Below are 19,264 nucleotides of genomic sequence, written 5' to 3'. Positions count from 1 at the left end.
ATTTGAAAACATCAAATCTGCCTTTGCACTAAGGATGCCCCAAAAATACAAATCTGCATATAGTTGCTTTTGGTGAATACCTATATAAAAACCAACTACAGAAATGGAAAATTATTCTCTTTTTGATTCCAATGATATATTATAGTGTACATTTTGGATAAAAATCATGCCTCTGAGGTGCATTTGAAATTTTAGGCCTCAGGCCATGAACTAAGTTAAAAAATGAAAAATTTAAATAAACTATATAGTTAAAACTATATAAAATCTTAAATTTATTTAAATCTTTCAACATGTGAATTTTGATGCTTTAAATATCTCTAAACATTTGATTTTTCTTTCATTTTCCATTCCCCCAATCCACTGACACCACTTGTTAGATTCTGATTCGTTGAAATGCCCAAGCGGGACCCACATCTTCATCACCATTTGAAATACTTTAATTCATGAGTCTATGATATTACAATCAAATCATATTATCTTATGCCTTCATATTTCTTTCTATGATCTCACGCCAAACTCCCCTTTTCATATCGTAATACTTTGAAAATCATTCTATGATCTTATGACATTCTAGAAATTATAGCATCTTACTTTTGAAGTTACCTAACCAAGATCTCACAAAAATATTATATTATCATAATTTATAAGCTTTGAGATCAATATTGTATTGTCATAATTTCATAAGCTTTGATAGATCTCATAAAAAAATGGCTTATCATAATATCTCCATTCAAAATTTTAACTTCCCCGACCTCATGATCCATTGTAAAGCCTTCTCCCTTCTTTCACAATCTCCCAATACATAGCTTGGTGTACCACTAGAGCTCCTCAATGTTCATGCCCTGATCTCATGGTGGATTTCCATGTGGCATCATGTTCTCAATAGCTCTGTAGGTCAAAATTTGTTTAACTTTGTTTGCCTCTAGCCACAATGGGCCCCTCCACATGAGCAGTGGCTTGCTCTTCAAGTGTGCCTTAGAAGACACCTAAAAATTTTGTGTTCACATATTTGAAGTAAAACAAACCTCCTCCCACAACGGATATGGGATTAAGTTCTTTGGCTTACAGAATGAAGACCCCCTTCCATAGTAGCTTGAGAGCCCTTTATGATGCCTCTACATTTTGATGAAGAATCTTACACTTATATCCCTCACGTGACCTCCAAAGGGAAACACCTCACACAACAAAAGGAAAACAACCAGTTTGGATACCTTGACCCTACTGAATGACTAGGATGTGACAAAAAAATGGAGAAGTTGGACCTTGAAAGTGTGTTTCATGTAATCCATGAGAAAGACATAAAGTTTATCTTCAACAGCTACCATATCCAAACTTGCCAACATCCATTTCAATTGTAACAAGGAAGGTGCTTGTTTGCAACTGCAGATGTAAGAGAAACTAATCCCACCTGATGTACATCAGGAAAACATGTAGATTTGGCATTAAAATAGTGTCTTCTAACTTGAGATTTACATCATTTTCTTCCTATAGAGGAACATTTTGTTTCTCAAGTTCAAGGTGTGGGAGTTATTTTTGTGTGGGTACACCCCCCTATCATGGATGCCCTTGCATCTCCTCAACAAGGAGTATTCACATTTTCTCCCTTTACTGCTCCTCTTCTCTACTTATGGCAGATGTCTTATCCTCTTTTATGTTGTGAGTCTTCTAGAAATCTCCTCATGTTGTTATGATTACTCTATACCTCTTCATTTTTCCTTTGCCACCATTGAGCCCCTTTTGAACATGAATGTGGTGGTAATGAGAGTGCTAGGAAAATGGGAAAAAAAAGGTTAAACCCAATAATATTTCCATGCAAGTGAGACATTTCCCTTTGAACCGCTAAAAACCACTCCCCCTCAACTCCTCCATTTGATTAATAGTTGTAGAGGAATGGTTGTCTTTGGAAAAGATTAATGTGTTAATAATATGTAGCTTCTCTATTTTATAATCCAATGAATCATAGACAGTGATAGACACAACTTTTAAGGAGCACAAAATGTCATCTATAACTTCAATAATCCCAACTCTTTAGAAACTAGGATATCATATGTATGGCATAGCAAAGCTAAGGCATTAATCAACCAACATTGAGATGCCATAAACACAAAAAGGTCTATGTTAGCTTTACATTATACACTCATTATTATAATCACATTGTATCCTCAAGATGCCATAAAACCTTGGTGAGATTAGTCGGACCCCAGAAGGGGTCTAGCTCAAAAAAAAATTTCAAATTGAAAAAACTAACCTCCCAAAATAATCCAATGACCAACTAGCATTGATTGAAATCAAATTTAAGCATTGGATCACTATTCAAAACTTTCTTACCACTTCTCTAAAAACTATGATTTGTTGATAAGAAGGCCAACAGGTTGGCTTTAAAAGCTGACCCAAACAAATAACTAGGCTTAGAAAGCTGACATGCCGATACTTTGTTCCACATTCTTGCACCTTGTTAGATGTTGTCACATGATGAATTTGGGGTCAAAATATATTGACCATCAAAGTTGCCTAGTTAAAACTATCTGCAAATAAACATGTTAGAAAATAGGAAAGTGCATTTGGATTTGGCTTCAAGAATAGGGAAAATAGATACTTGAGGGCTTGAAAATTGGGGGAATAGTTCATTTTCGTAAGGAGAATATAATTCTATGATTTGGGCTCATTTTGAATAATGAGATGCATTTGGAAAGTGTGTGAAGTGGGTACCCAGAATTGTATGATTGGAAACATAAGTAGAAAAGTGTTTTTTGCAAATGGAATGACACTAGGAAAGTGTGCAGATTGATTAGTCAAGGTTTACAAACTAGCACACTTGAAGTATTTTCAAAGTAGAATGAAATGCTACAAACCATTTGATCTCATCTATTATAGAATTAGAGTTAAATTATCTTGAACAAGGGTACCAACCAATCTACATTTTATGACATTAATAAAAAGTTATAAATTACATTCGAAATCATGTTTGAAAACTAATCAAATGGATTTATCATAAGCTCAAATCTAGAGCATAGCAAGTGTGTAACCTCTACATTACAATACAAAATGAATTTTCTCTATAGGTTTAACTAGGTCAAAGTTATAATCGGTCAAATACGGCTTCTCAAATTTTTGAAAAATATACATTAGCATGATAGAGATAAGTAACCAAATTTGAGGGATTCAAAACCTAGTCAAAACATATCAAAACCACTCAAAAATTGAAACATATGTTCAATAATATGCATACTAAGCAATGCCTCCTGTCACTATTTGACACTTAGGCAAAAATGTAGAATTGAACACTACTCAAAACAAAGCTTCGTAGAATGACTTGGAAATTTGGTTTATCATTATAGAGCACATAGATATTCTAAATGTAAGGTGTTAGAAACATAAAACACCTTTTGGGCTTGAATATGATAACTAGGTACATAAGCACAAAAATGCATTTATAGGGCTCAAAGTGACTCAAAAATTTGGAATGGTACTCAAAATGGGGAATGCAAATTTGAGTTGCAACAGACCCTAGGGTAACCCATGTTAAGATTAAATGATAAAGAAGTAAAAGATTCCATGAAGAAGAATAAAGAAAAACTTACTTTGAGATTTAACACTTGTCTTATAGTAATCAATGACATTGAACATGTGGTAAGGAATGCAACCAACACATGGAAGAACATCTATAATCTTCATAAGAAAAGTGATTTTTTTGCTAATGCTAGTGACAAGGATGATGGAAAAAATGACAAGGAAGAGGAAATTGATTATAAAGAGGTAACCAATTATGACAATATAGATGATGAGGAACAAGAAAATGAAGCTAATGAGGAGAATCTCCTTGAGATTCAGAACATTGAGGAGACCAACCTTGAAAAGATCACAATAGAGGTGATAGCCTCATTTCTTCATTCTCTGAGTGAAACATTGAAGACATCTAGATTAGAGAAAGCTACTACCAAGTTGGCTATGTCAAACATTGCAAGTTCAAGCACTCAACCAATCTCTACACCTGTTTAGTTCAGTATTTTGTTGAGAGAAGTGAAATGCACTTCATCTACCGAGTAGTTAGTACTTCCTTTTCCATTAGTTTTGGTCACTCAACATCAAGGTATTTCTTCAATAAGTGCTATATCTACATTTACTACCAATCCTTCTATTTCCATCATTGTTTCTATTTTTTGCATGCAAATAATAAGTACGAAGATAGTTGAGACCAAGCCCCAATCAAGTACAAAAGATTTGAGAAAAAACAAAGACAAGGAAGAAGAAATTGATCTTGATGAGGATATAGTATCCTGAATTGGGATATCTCTGATCTAAATACTGATCAAATGCACATAATAGGAGAGCCACTATAGAAGAAAGCTAAGTAGTAGAGGCTTAGAGAGGAAAGTAACATATAATTTCAAGTGCTTGAAGATGCAAAGAACATTCTCGTAGAGGCACCCAACACTAAAATTGACACTTCTCAACCTATTTTGGCATAGCTAGTAGAAGTGGTCTAGATATTCAATGAAGATTTGAATGGAAAAGAGATTGTTGCAGAGAATTGAGAAGAAATTTGAAAATAAAGTATTGGAGCTAGTAGCACAAAATATTGCAATACATCAAATAGACTTGTCTGCTATTCTAGGCTCATTAGAAACGTCTTGCAACAATGTAACTTCTTTGTTTGGTAAAATCTATAACACATCCACTTTCGACAAGGAAATTAAAGATAAACTTTCAAAAATTGATGAAGATCTAAAGGCAAGTGCACATCAGTTGTCATTTGACCCGAGCTATAGTTCTGCTCACTATACAAAGATCAAATTTCTAACTGATATGTAGGTAGAATTGCTAAGGGAAGAAGCCAGGATAAGAGCTACATTAGTAGACAAGGCATGATTTTCTCAAACATGGATGCATTGCAAAAACATATTGCACATGCTAAAACCCTCATCCATGATAATAACTTCTCCATTGCCGACCACATGATAGAATTATCGACAGAAGTTCAGATTACATTGCATACATGCAAGGTGTTGCAAGAAAATTGGGACAAGACAATGGCACTAATTCTAAAGGTACATTCTAATTTCCTGTCACATTTTGGTATTACTGTATGGAATACACCTTTGGTATTTATATCAAAAATAGGGAGAAGATGTAAATGTATATACATATAAAGCATATTGTATAAGGGAAAAAGATGTGATGTATAAAGGGGAGAAGATGAGAAGATATATATAATATTAAATATATATGTATGGGGGAGCATCATCATATTATATACATGTATAGATATTCAGATAAACATCTCTTATAAAAGTAATTTTGAAAAATCTCAAAAACATAATACTTTATTGAGTTGAAGACATGGGATGGAGACTGAAGCTTGTTTTAGAACTTTTTGAGAATTCAATTTTGATTAATAAGTGTTTTTGTCACTAGTTCCAAAGGGGGATATTGTTGGCATTGCAATCAAGTTTGTTTATTAGTCACACACACACACACACACACACACACAGAGACTGAAGCTTGTTTTAGAACTTTTTGAGAATTCAATTTTGATTAATAAGTGTTTTTGTCACTAGTTCCAAAGGGGGATATTGTTGGCGTTGCAATCAAGTTTGTTTATTAGTGACACACACACACACACACACACACACACACACACACACACACACACTTATTTGGAAATATAGTATCTACTGAGCTTATTGTCAGCGTTAACCAAGTAATTTAGGCTTTATTGAGTTCTACAGTTGCTATTGAGTTCAAGGAACAATATTTAGTTTGCACCAAGTAGTTTCTACCAAGTTGGTGATTATTAGTGTAAACTGAGCTTCTTAGTGTTTATCAAGTTCCTCAGTGCAAATGGAGTTATGTAGTTCTTACCAAGTTTTTATCTTTAGTGATATGAATCCAATATTGACCAAGCCATACAATGTCAACCAAGTTATTTGGTTTATACTAAACTCATAATGATAGCATTGACCAAGCTATGTAGTGTGAATTGAGTGATTCAGTTTATACGTTGAGTTTTGCAGTATTCATTGAGTCACCAGTTTAGATTGAGTTAAGACTACTTGAAAATGATCAGTATGGACAGAGCTTCTCCATCTACTAAGTTCATGATGATGTTGAGCATTAACAGTGGATGCTGAGTATTAGAACCTCACCAAGTTTGTCTTCAAAGCTTGAGTTCCTATAACTGGGCCAACTTTGTTATTTGTGTAAACTTGTATTGTAGCCAACTTTATTGAATTGTAATTTTGATTGGTATATATGTAATGTATTGTATCACATCCAAAGATATAATAGAAAATAATAAGAGAATGTAACAAGAAGAGAAGAGAAAAAGTGCAAAGTAAAAGGCTACACTAGTATAAGGAGAAGCAAAGATTTATCTATCACACCAAGGTGATCATTACACTCAAAGGTATCTCATTCAACAAATCATAGTTACAAATTAGAGATCAACCACTAGTTCATCCTAACAGGGGGAATAGTTGAATCCTTACACAAGGTATACTTAATAGTCTTTTGTAAATCTCTTTACTGAGTGCATACTTCATTGTATGTTTGCAAATCCTTTTACAAGGTGGACCTAGCAGTCCTTATTGCTCCTAACACGGAAGATCATTAGAAGTGATCATTGTAAGCCTTAACAAGACAACTTTATACTGCAGTACTAAAGCTTGTGGCTATCATTGCCACCCCAATTTTACTTTCTATTTGGAAGGTTTGGGTCACCATATTTTGTGTCAAAGTGTTATGAATTTTTTAATGCTTCCAATTATTCATATATACAATTAGATTAGAATACACATGAAGGATTAATTGGTAAATAAAGATTATGTTTTACTGGTTATTGATTCACCCATCTCCTCTCAATAACTTAGCCTATAATATATTTCCAACAATTTCCTTGTTGTTCTACTTGATTCATGGATTTCTCTTTTCCTTGATCTCCTTCCTTCATATTGCAAACTCTTATTAGTCTCTTCTCTTTTTCTGTAATGCTCCCCTTCTCTACTATCTCATATCTCCTTATATTCATCTCCACCTTGCAATATTTCTCCTCCTTTTTCTACTTTTTTCATTCTTCCCATATTTGTCTACTATATATATTCTCCTCTTTTTTGTCATCAATGAAAAAGGATTCTATAGGATGTCAAGAACATCTTTTTATTGACCATATGTGCTGGCAAGATGGGTATTCCCTATTGCCTTCAAGATTTTAAGGGAAATGGTTTCACTCTTTATGTCTACCAAGAGTGCTTCAAGTTCACTCAATGTGTTGATCAGTGCTTTGGCAACTAGTGCATCAAATTTTGCAATATGTGTTTTAATGATGCATGTCATGAGGTATAGCACACACTATACTTCCATCCATCTAATTGCTCAGTTCTCTTGATCTACTTTGATCCAATGAATTAGGTTCAATTTCCTTTTTGTTGGAATGTGAAGTCATCTTGTGGTCAATTCATCATAGATACTCATCAAGTTGTGGTTGAGTCATCTCTGATTCTCATGTTCTAACTTTGTATGGGTAACTTTGCATGAGTCAAATTATTATAAATAGTAATTTGTGTAGGTGACTTGGCAAAAATAGTAATTTTGACATGTATTTAACATGCAGGTTTAAAAATCATACTTACTATATTTAGAAAGTCACTAAATTTAGTAAGTAATATTTATTTCAGACTCTACAACTTGGTTGTTATCTACAACTCGAAGCCATGATTGTTCACAAGTTTTTGAACACTTTTTGTAATTGACAAAATTCCTAAACTATAAAAGTTAAGAGATTGGCTTGTAGTTTTTTTATTAGTATAGTTTTACCATTCTTTTCCATGTAATTATTGTGTTTTGTTTTGGATCAATTTTGCAATTTTCTACACTAGGTTGTTTTTCATTTTGATTAGTCTTAGAGCTTGGTATTGGTGTAGAATTTATTTTGTTTCGAGTGGTAAGAAATGGTAGGTTGTTCTATTACTAGATTTAAAGTGCAAAAGTTTTATGGCTCAAATTTTTCTCTTTGGAAGCTAAAGATTCAAGCTTTGCTGGTAAAGAATGGTTGTGGTTTAGCTCTAAAAGGAATTTCATCAAAACCTGCAACTATAACATTTTTCGATTAGAGTTTGATGGATGATACTCCTAGAGGTACAATTTAATTATCTCTAGTAGATTTAGTTTTGTTCAATGTTGTAGAGGAGAAATATGCTCATACTTTATAGAATAAGCTTGCAAAGTTGTATTAAATGAAGTCTTTAGCAAAAAAATGCTTCTACAAAGACAGTTGTATAATTCTAGGATGCATGATAATGTTGGAATACTTTAGAATAAATGGGGAAGGGGGGGGGGGGGGGTGTGAATCAGGTAACCAAGGTCCAGATGAATAAATAAAATTTTTCACAACTTAGTGAACCCATAAAACATTTATACTCATGCATGCATCCATAAGATTATGCAATCACTTAATACTTGTAGGTTAGTGTCAAATCAACTTGCAGAAAATTAAAACATGAAACATAATAGATTTATCAACACACTTGACACAATGATTTACGTGGAAACCTGATTTGGGAAAAACCACTAGTAACATGATACTCTTAAATTCACTCTTTTGAAGTGATGCCCTATGAAAGGCCAACCTTGTTAAAAGTTACAATACACACTATTAAATTTGACTTAGTTAAAGTATTTAAATCACCCTATTAGGAGTGAACCTTGTTAGAGGACTTTAGACCATTTACTTGGAATGTCACCTAGTTAAAGGATTTACAAATGACTGTTAGGTCAACCTTAATCCAAAGGATTTACCCTAGACTGATACAATTGATAGAAAGTAATAATAAGGCTATGATTTGATACAACTTAAAAATTCTCTTGCAAATTATAGATCTCTATTTAGTCCTCAATTCTGCTTGGCCTTTATACTTTGCAGCTCTGATAGCTTGTTCACCCTTCAAGCATTCATCTCCTTTAGCCTTCATGGTTAACATGTCATTGTAGACTCTTCTCTTAAGTCCCTTGATGAAGAAAAATCCTTGACTCCTTGTCTCCCTTAGGTTCTTGCACATGAAAACCTTGCTTCATGACCAACCATCCCTATAAATAGGAAATTAAGATATTTTTTCCACTCATTCTCCATAATGCAATTTAGGGCTTGGATGGATAAGGTAGAATACAATGTATCTACCCCATATCTCATATCTCTTCTAGAAAATTCTCCTAGAATCCACTTGAATTTACTTAAAAATGGTTTACCTTGAATTCTATGCCACCAACTCATAAACTTTATCTTCCACCTAGTTTACATAGTCTAACAAAACAAACTTGTTAGCTTAGATTCATTGAATCTACAATCTTTTAAATAATCCAACAACTTAGCATTATCAACCCTTTGATGCTTGACACATACTGAGTTGCTCGGCATCCACTTTGAAATTACTTGGCATTAACTAAAGTTTACCGGTGCTTGGCATCAACTAAACTTTACTCGACATCCACTGTTCTGCTCAACATACACTAGAATGAATTCTTACTTAGCTCTAACTAATTTTCTACTTAGCTTGTACTAAATTTTCTCAGCACCTACTGTCCACTTGGTGAAGCTTAGCAGAAAAACTTTGTGTAACTTGTTCTTCTAATCTTTCTTAGGGTAACCAACCTTTGTAACCTTAAGTAGATTATCAACACATCATGTCATCACTATCTTAATTGATCCTTGTACTTCATTACATAATCATAACTCAAATTTTCCTCTAGGTGCTATTGTTATATCTTTTGATCAAATCCTCTTCATTAATCAAATAAGTGATAGCACTTGAATCTTATAAGTAGTTGTCTTACCAACAAATGGCAGGTTTGACATTAGTGACAAAACAATGATTGAAACACATAGGCTTTTTCAACAATCTCCCTCTTTCAATAATTTCTCTTAACAATGATCTTTTCAATCTATTTTCAACAATCTCCCTCTTTGGCATTGATGGGAAACCAAATTGATCAACCAAATCAACCAAATGGTAAACACCTTTTTTCAACCAAACTAACTAAGTTAAAACAGTAAGACAATACCAAAAAAGAAAACTTGTAGTGAAATTTCTCCCTCTATCAGTAGCTTCCATCTTCTGATTAGGTTATAAAAATTCTTTCTTATAACTCCCTCTTACTATATCTTCCTCTAACTAGGTAGATTTAGGATTTCTCCCTCTTTCTTATATTTTTCTCTATCTCCTTCATCATACTTGTGTTCTCTACTGATCAACAAAACTTTCCATCTCCTTAACAACAATCTCCTGATATTTCCCTCAACATTTATATTGGTTTGATCAATAGAATATCTCCCTCTTTGAAAAAAATGACAAAGACATATACCAAAATTTTTTCATCTTATCATGTAGATATAGACTTTGTTAGGTTCTTTCAGTTTCTCCCTCTATCAGCTTGCTTGTGACTAATTTGGAGTTTCATCTCTTTGATTACTTTAGGCAGCTCATAAAGTAAGATCCTCTGCACCAATGTGTAACGTATGAACATCAAATTGTTTGATGTAGGGCACTCCTCTTGTTACTTAGATAGCCTTTGATAGGGGTATCACCCCTAATTTACCTCTTAGATACTCATGAGCATCTGTGAAGATATCAACAATTTGTTCTTTTGTGTTGACATATTCTATCTTTACCTCTTTATCTTGAACTAAATCTCTCAAGTAATGATACTTGATTGCAATGTGCTTTGTCTTTGTGTGCATCGCTAGATTCTTTGATATATTGATAGCACTAATATTATCATTGGTTTTGTGATTTCTTCCTTCATTTGTTTGAGCAGGTGTTTGATCCACACAATGTTTGTAAATGTATAGCAACAACAACATATTTAGTTTTAGTAGTATATTGTGAAGAAAAACTTTGTTTCCTTCTAGTCCATGTAACTAGTCACTTGCCTAAGAAAAATGCTCCTCTATTGGTACTCTTTCAATCATTAATGTTTCTAGCCCAATCAACATCAGTGTAGGCTCTCAATTCAAAATTTTAATTTTTCTTGTAGTATAGACCAAACTCTTATGTTCCTTTTAGATATCTCATTATTCTCTTCATAGCCATTAAGTGATTCTCCCTAGGATTAGCAGAGAATCTTGCAACTATCCTATAGATAATGCAATATCAGATCTATTGTGTACTACATAGTGCAATTTTCCAATCATAGACCTATACATTATTTGATTTACCTCTAATGAAACATCATTCTTTGACAACTTGTGTCCTATCACCATAGGTGTACTTACTGGTTTGGAATCCTCCAATCCAAAATTTTTCAATATTTCTTTGACATACTTTGACTGAATGATGTATATACCACATTTCATCTGATATACTTGTAAACCCAGAAAAAAATTGATCTCTCCAAACATAGACATCTCAAATTCTTGCTTCATCTAATTTGAAAAATCCTTACATAAAGTATCTTGACCTCCAAATATGATATCATCAACAAATATTTCAGTTAATAAAATACCTTTGCCTTTCTTTGTCTTCATGTATAGATTGTTGTTATGATCAATCCTTTCAAATCCAATCTTCACAAGATAATTATGAAGTCTCTCATACCCTGCTCTTGGTGAACATCCATTTGATAAACATTGAAACCTTTGTATGGAACATAAGTAAGTAGAGTTCTTACTCCTTCCAATCTAGCAATAGGGGCAAATGTCTCTCCATAGTCAATTCCTTCTTCTTGTGCAAATCTTACACTATCTTCATCATAACAATTTAGGGTAATGAACTTACTTTGTCTTCAGTCATGTGATGTGAACATCCACTATCAATGATCCATCTATTATTCTTATTCACACAAGTCACAAGTGCAGTTGCCTCATCTTCATAAGATTCATCCTTCATTGCAACATACACCACCTCATCATCATGTTCATTAGAATCATCCTTTGTTTCCTCTTCAATAATGTAGCAAGACTTTTTGCCTTTGTCTTTGTAGTCCTTTCTATCTTCATCTCTTCTACTTTTGTATTTGTCACCACCTCTGTAGTTCTTCTTCTCTGGGCATCTAGCAGCAATATGACCAACTTCATTACAATTAAAACAAATGATGGGTAACTTACCTTTACCTTTATGGAATCTTATTGCCATTAGTGCTTCAAGCTATTCAACATCCTCCTCATTTGTATAACTGTCACTAGACATATACTTCTTCTTCTTCTCATCAGTTTCCTCTAATGATACCTTTGCTTTGAAATTAGATTCAATCTTTTTAGGTCTGTAATTATCAAAGTTAGATAGCTCAAAGGTAGTGAGTCTACTTACCAGACCTTCAAATGATAGTTTATTCCTTGGAATACATCCTAGTTCTTAAATTATAGAAACTCTAATAGCATAAATAGGTAACAATGTTCTGAAAAGTTTTCTTAAAACAGTTTCATCATCTATATTACTAGTAGCTCCTCTTATTAAATTGACAACTTGTTTTATCCTTTCAACATATTGAGCAATATTCTCACCTTCTTCCGTTCTCATATTATCAAACTTACCTCTGAGACTTTTGGCTTTGGATTTTAGAACATTTATATTTCCTCCATAGATAGTGGTTAGGGCATCCTACATTTTCTTTGCACTGTCAAGACCTTTGATATCATCAAACTTGACATAACTTAGGGTAGAGGCAATCTCCAAAATTGCCTGATTGTGTTCTTTCTTCTTCCCAATATCTTCAGTAGTTAGGGCACCGACAGGATCAACATGCTCCACAAAAATGGTAGATTGTGCATGATATCCAAGTCCTCCAAGGTGTAGCTTCATCAAAATTTTCCATGTAGGAAAGTTATCTCTATTGAGTTTTGGTGCTTCTCTTTTAGACATCTTGATCTTTATGCTTTTAGTACCTTTGTACTGGTTCTCTCAAGCAGATGGCTTTGATATCAATTGTTGAAATACTTTAGAATATTTGGGGGAGGGGGAGGGGGTGGTGAATTAGTTATCCAAGGTCTAGATAAATAAATAAAACTTTTCATAGCATAGTGAGCCCATAAAACATTTATACTTATGCATGCATCCATAAGATTATGAAATTTGTCATGTCCCTAGTTATAAGTTCTAATAAGAGTTTAAAATAATAATATGAGATTAATATAGTTAGATAAATATATGAGATAAAATCATTTAATACATATATTTTGATATATTTAAATATAATATATAATAATCTATGAGAATTAAATATTATTATAAATAATATATAAAGAAAATATACTATGTAATAGTATTAAGAATAATGATATTACTAACATTATTATTAATATAATATATGATATGTTATAATGTTGTTATTAATATAATTACATAGTCAATACAATATAATTATTATATTACGAAAAGACATGTAATTTAGATATCTTATAATGTTTAAGGATCACCATATAAGTGGTTATCACATCAGGTGATATCTGAGGACATGTCATAATGGTGGACATTACAAAGATGTCTAAAATCCATAATGGTGGATATCACTTTAAGTGATATTTAAGGATACCCATAATGGTATTTATTAAGTAAAGAGATAATCATGAATAAGTCATAACAATGTATTAATTGTGACTTAATCTAAAATGGATTCTTCCCTAGCTAAGAGGGGGTGTTGAAGTTAGCTTGAGGAGGCTAACGAATCAAAATCTCTATAGTGTCTCAAGTGATTATTTAATAAGCTATCTATTATTATTCATAACTAATAAAAAATCCTTATCCTAATTAAGAATTCATATCACTCTGGACGTCATCAATCTATACATTTCCTATCATCATTTCTTTGTAGACATGATACCTGTAATCCTCTAGATACATTGACAAAAGGATTAAGATTAGTTAAACAAAGGCTAACAAGAAAATTTAATCAATGCGAATTACTGTCAAAATAGATGATGTGTTATTAAGTGCGATTAATATGATAAGTTATGATAGCCAAATAGGTACCTATTGCAAGGGCACTATTGATTATTTGAATGGCTGCATGTTCATATATTATAAAGTCTCCAATTCAATTCAGGATACACACAGAAATACTAATAGTCATAACTCTTATATGCACTTTCATACATGAATCAAACAATTCTTAAGACTTCCTAAACAAAATAGAATATAGATTATTAATTGGGTATTTTAGTTGTAATGCTATAAGTGTTGCACATGCTCTATGATATACTCATGACAGTAGAGAAGGACATATCAATCTTTGTGTTGTCATATCAAGGGATGGTGTTACATGCTAAATAATACATACAAAGGTTGTAGAAGACACATATCAAGTCAGATTATTGATTATGAAATAGTGTAAGTCACTATAATATGTCAAACATATAATTGACATACCTTTTAAGGAGAGGATGTGTTAGAGGGTGAATACAATTCTACTTCAGAACAAAGACTATAGACGATGATGGGAAGACATTGACTGAAGCATATTGAAAAGAGGGTACGACCATTCCTAGTAGCCATTGACATTAGTGTAGAGAATGCAAAATACAGTTTAAAGGATCAAGAAATTACAAATATTTGAAATGACATCCCATTTGTAATAGTCATGATAAAGACAAAGATTATCACTAGGTTTTCCCATGGACATTAACAAAAGCACAGAGTGAAGCAGAGAAAATATGGTAAAAAGGATACAAATAAAAATAAAAGTCATACATAAACTAATGACCCCTAAGAAGGGTTCATTACAAGTGGTATCAGAGCCTATTCCGACTAGCTTAAAGGGAAGAAAAAAAATACAGAAAAGAAGAAATGAATATCAAAAAAAAGAAAGTGGAAAAATAGATTAAAGAAATGTCAAAACTATTCAGATTTATACTCATCACAAGAATTCAATTACTTTGAATACATTACCCTATGTACCATTGTAGGGGTAATGAATGAGTCTATAAATGGCTAACACTGACATGTAAGACATAGATAGCACATGACTCCTGCGTATTGTATAAGGGTTGGCCTGGTGGTGTTACATATATTAGTAAACACATCAAGAAAGAAAATCATTTTTGGGCTCATCTATAGTTTAAACTCCTCAAGCTATCATTATCATGATATGATTAAGATAATAGAATAATATGGCATAAGCATTCAACAATTTTTGTAAATCACCTATGATATTTGAAACTACAATAGCATTGACAAGGAAGGTCTTATTAATGTATGAAATATGTATCTCATATTCCTGCTATAACATTTTACCATAGTAATATAGAAGTTATTTTCTTGTGAAGAGAAGCGATAGGTCAAGTTGGATGCAGAATAGTCAAACTTATAGAGAGATTACTTATAGAGGTCAAATAGAATTGTATCTGTGTTCAATTTATTATTGTATAATTACCATATTTAGACATTAATAAGTTGAGGCATGGTATAATAAGTTTTCGGTTGGGTGTTTTTGTTAAATCATATTGAGTGGCCCACAATAATTAGAAATTGAAATCTAAACAAATTCATAAGATCACCATTGCATCAAGAACTAATTATCGGATGAAAACATAACCAAAATAAAATGGACACACAAAGTGATGTAATAATGAGAAGTAAATGAGATGGACCACTAGGAGAGAAAATAACGCCAAGAATGAAAGACATGGAAGAAAGAAGGAAGTTGTATAAGTCTAAATGCCATGTCATTGGTTGAGCTAGCAAATGTATATGCAAAGTTTGAGATAGCAATGTCATAAGCAAGCCATGATAGAAGAGAAAAAATGACAACATAGCCATGGTAACCCGGAATGTGCAAGAATGAATAGATAAATACATCATAGCAGAACCAAGAGTGTGATCATACAAAGCTGGAATAAAAAAAGAAAGGATTTATGATCATCATGCATATGAGAGTTGGATATTAATGGAGGAAAATGGCCATATCTAATCAAAGGGATGTCTTATTAGATAGAAGTATAAATGACACTTGTAATTTATTGAAGAAAGGAGAGACTCAAAAAATAATCTAAATAAATTGATCAATCTAAATTGTTAGTCATATATATTGAATTTATATGGTGGTCATTCATTAAAGACTCTTAGGGAAGAATCATTGAAGATTTAGCAAGCTTGCAAAACTGCTATCCCTAGGGGTTGGGGGGAAGGTGATATAGACTCAAAGGATAAATTTGAAGAGGCTACTAAATATTGAATATTTCAATCAACATAAGCTCATCTTTGGTTTATTTTGAATTTTGAATTTTAAGATGAAATTACTGAAATTATTTTATTTTGGGATTCTCATCTAACAATCAATTTTTTTTCAGGATTAAACTAGAGGAAGACCTTAAGTGGATATGAAGATTACTTCGTACTCCTAAATCACCACTTCAACACATAAAGGTAATGAGGTAAGGTATACATTTTGTGCATATATTGTTATGAAATAATTGATAGTGTCTTTCTTATTACTAACACATTTGTTATTGTGAAGAATATTGAATAGTCTATCAATGATTCTAGTTACAATGAAATGAAATCAGAATATATGAAAAATGAAATATAGATGAAAAATATAAATAAAAAATGAAAAAATGAAATATAAATAAATATTAAATTAAGGGATACATGTATAATATATTAAGATACATTCGTAAAGAATTATGATAGAATTAGGATAATATTTTGTTTATAGTATATAAGGGTCTATTTCTCATCCACATTATGATATCTTAAGGTAGGGAGTTTGTGGAGGGAAAGGTGGAGCAATTTTGAGCACAAGATGGATATCCTCTAGGGAACCGCTTATAGTCTATTTCATGTGCCCTTTGGCACTGTAAGTCTTCCATCTTATAATGATTGTAATGGGGAGAGAGAAAGATTCTTGTACCCTATATGAAGAAATCTTCCAAATGATTATGTTGATTAGATTAACACTCATTTTCTCATTCAAAATATGATATCTCAAGGTAAGAATTTTGTGGAGGGAAAAGCAGAGTAATTTTGGGCACATGATGGATATCCTCCAAGGAACTACTTGTAGTTTATTTAACGTTTCCTTTGGCACTATAAGTTTTCCATCTTATAATGATCATAATAAGGAAAGAGAAAGATTCTTTTACCCTATATGAAGAAATCTTCCAAATGATTAGTTCATTAGATTAACACTCAACTTCTCATCCACATTAAGATATCATAAGGTAGGGAATTTGTGGAGGGAGAGGTAGAGTAATTTTAAGCACATGGCGAATATCCTCTAGGGAACCCCTTGTAGTCTATTTTATGTGCCCTTTGGCACTGTAAGTCTTCCATCTTATGATGATCATAATAAGGAGAGATAAATATTCCTTCCAAATGATTACGTAAATGAGTGGGATCATCACAAGACTCATCTTTCTTTGGGCTATTAAATGCTAATAATTATTTGTGTTTGTAGGATCCATGATCAAATGGCATATTGGGGAAGTATATTTTATAAATCATTCCCTTTACTCTACTTCATTGTGAAAATTAAATTATAGAGAATCAACAAAGAATGTATGATATGTCTGCATCATGTATGCTTTGTGCTTTCATGCATCAACTATCTTCATCGTGTACACTTTGTGTTTTTATGCATTCATGTGTCTACTTCGAGTTTGCTTCGTGTATTTCTGCATCAATATTTGTATTCAATATATGCTTATATTTTCTTACATCATAAGGATATTAACATTACAAGTAAATAGTCTTATAAGTTGTCTTTGCTTGAGGACAAGTAAATTTTGAGAGGGGAGGACTGTCATGTCCCCAATTCTAGGTTCTAATAAGAGTTAAAAATAATAATATGAGATTAATATAGTTAGATAAATATATGATATAAAATCATTTAATACATATATTTTGATATATTTAAATATAATATATAATAATCTATGAGAATAAAATATTATTATAAATAATATATAAAGAAAATATACTATGTAATAGTATTGAGAATAATGATATTACTAACATTATTATTAATATAATATATGATATGTTATAATGTTGTTATTAATATAATTGCATAATCAATACAATATAATTATTATACTACGAAAAGACATGTAATGTAGATATAATCAATCTATACATCTCCTATCATCATTTCTTTGTAGACATGATACCTATAATCATCTAGATACATTGATGGAAGGATTAAGATTACTTAAACAAAGGTTAACAAGAAAATTTAATCGATGCAAATTACTGTCAAAATAGACGGTGTTATTAAGTGTGATTAATATGATAGGTTATGATTGCCGAATAGGTACCTATTGAAAGGGCACTGTTGGTTATTCGAATGGCTGCATGTTCATGTATTATAAAGTCTCCAATTCAATTCAGGATACACACAGAAATACTAAAATTCATAACTCTTATATGCACTTTCATACATGAATCAACCAATTCTTAAGACTTCCTAAGAAAAGTAGAATACAAATTATTAATGGGGTATTATAGAGGTAATGCTATAAGTGTTGCACATGCTATACCACATACTCATGATAGTAGAGAAGGACATATCAATCTTTGTATTTTCATATCAAGGGATGTTGTTACATGCTAAATAATACATACAAAGGTTGTAGAAGACACATATCAAGTTAGATTATTGATTATGATATAGTGTAAGTCACTGTAATATGTCAAACATATAATTGAAATACCATTTAAGGAGAAGATGTGTTAGAGGGTGAAAAAAATTCTACTTTAGAACAAAGATTATAGATGATGATGGGAAGACATTGACTAAAGCATACTGAAAAGAGGGTATGACCATTCCTAACATCCATCGACATTAGTGGAGAGAATGCAAAATATAGTTTAATGGATCAAGACATTGCAAATATTTGAAATGGCATCCCATTTGTAATAGTCATGACAAAGACAAAGATCATCATTAGGTTTTCTCGTGGACATTAATGAAAACATAGAGTGAAGCAGAGAAAATATGGAAAAAAGGATACAAATAAAAATAAAGTTCGTACATATACTAATGACCCCCAAAAAGGGTTGATTACAAAATCACTTAAAACTTGTAGGTTACTATCAAATCAACTTGCACAAATGTAAAGCATGAACCATAATAGATTCATCAACACACTTGACATAATGATTTATGTGGAAACCCAATTTGGGAAAAACCACCAGTAACATGCTACTCTTTTCACTCTTCTAAAGTGATGCCCTGTAAAAGGCCAACCTTGATAAAGGTTACAATACACATTGTTAAATGTGCCCCAGTTAAAGGATTTCAATCACCTTGTTACGAGTGAGCCTTATTAGAGGACTTTAGA

This window comes from Cupressus sempervirens, chromosome 2, assembly GCF_028749045.1.
Source record: "Cupressus sempervirens isolate cs-2001-9-10 chromosome 2, ASM2874904v1, whole genome shotgun sequence".
NCBI lineage: Eukaryota > Viridiplantae > Streptophyta > Pinopsida > Cupressales > Cupressaceae > Cupressus > Cupressus sempervirens.
This window is presented reverse-complemented; position numbering follows the sequence as displayed.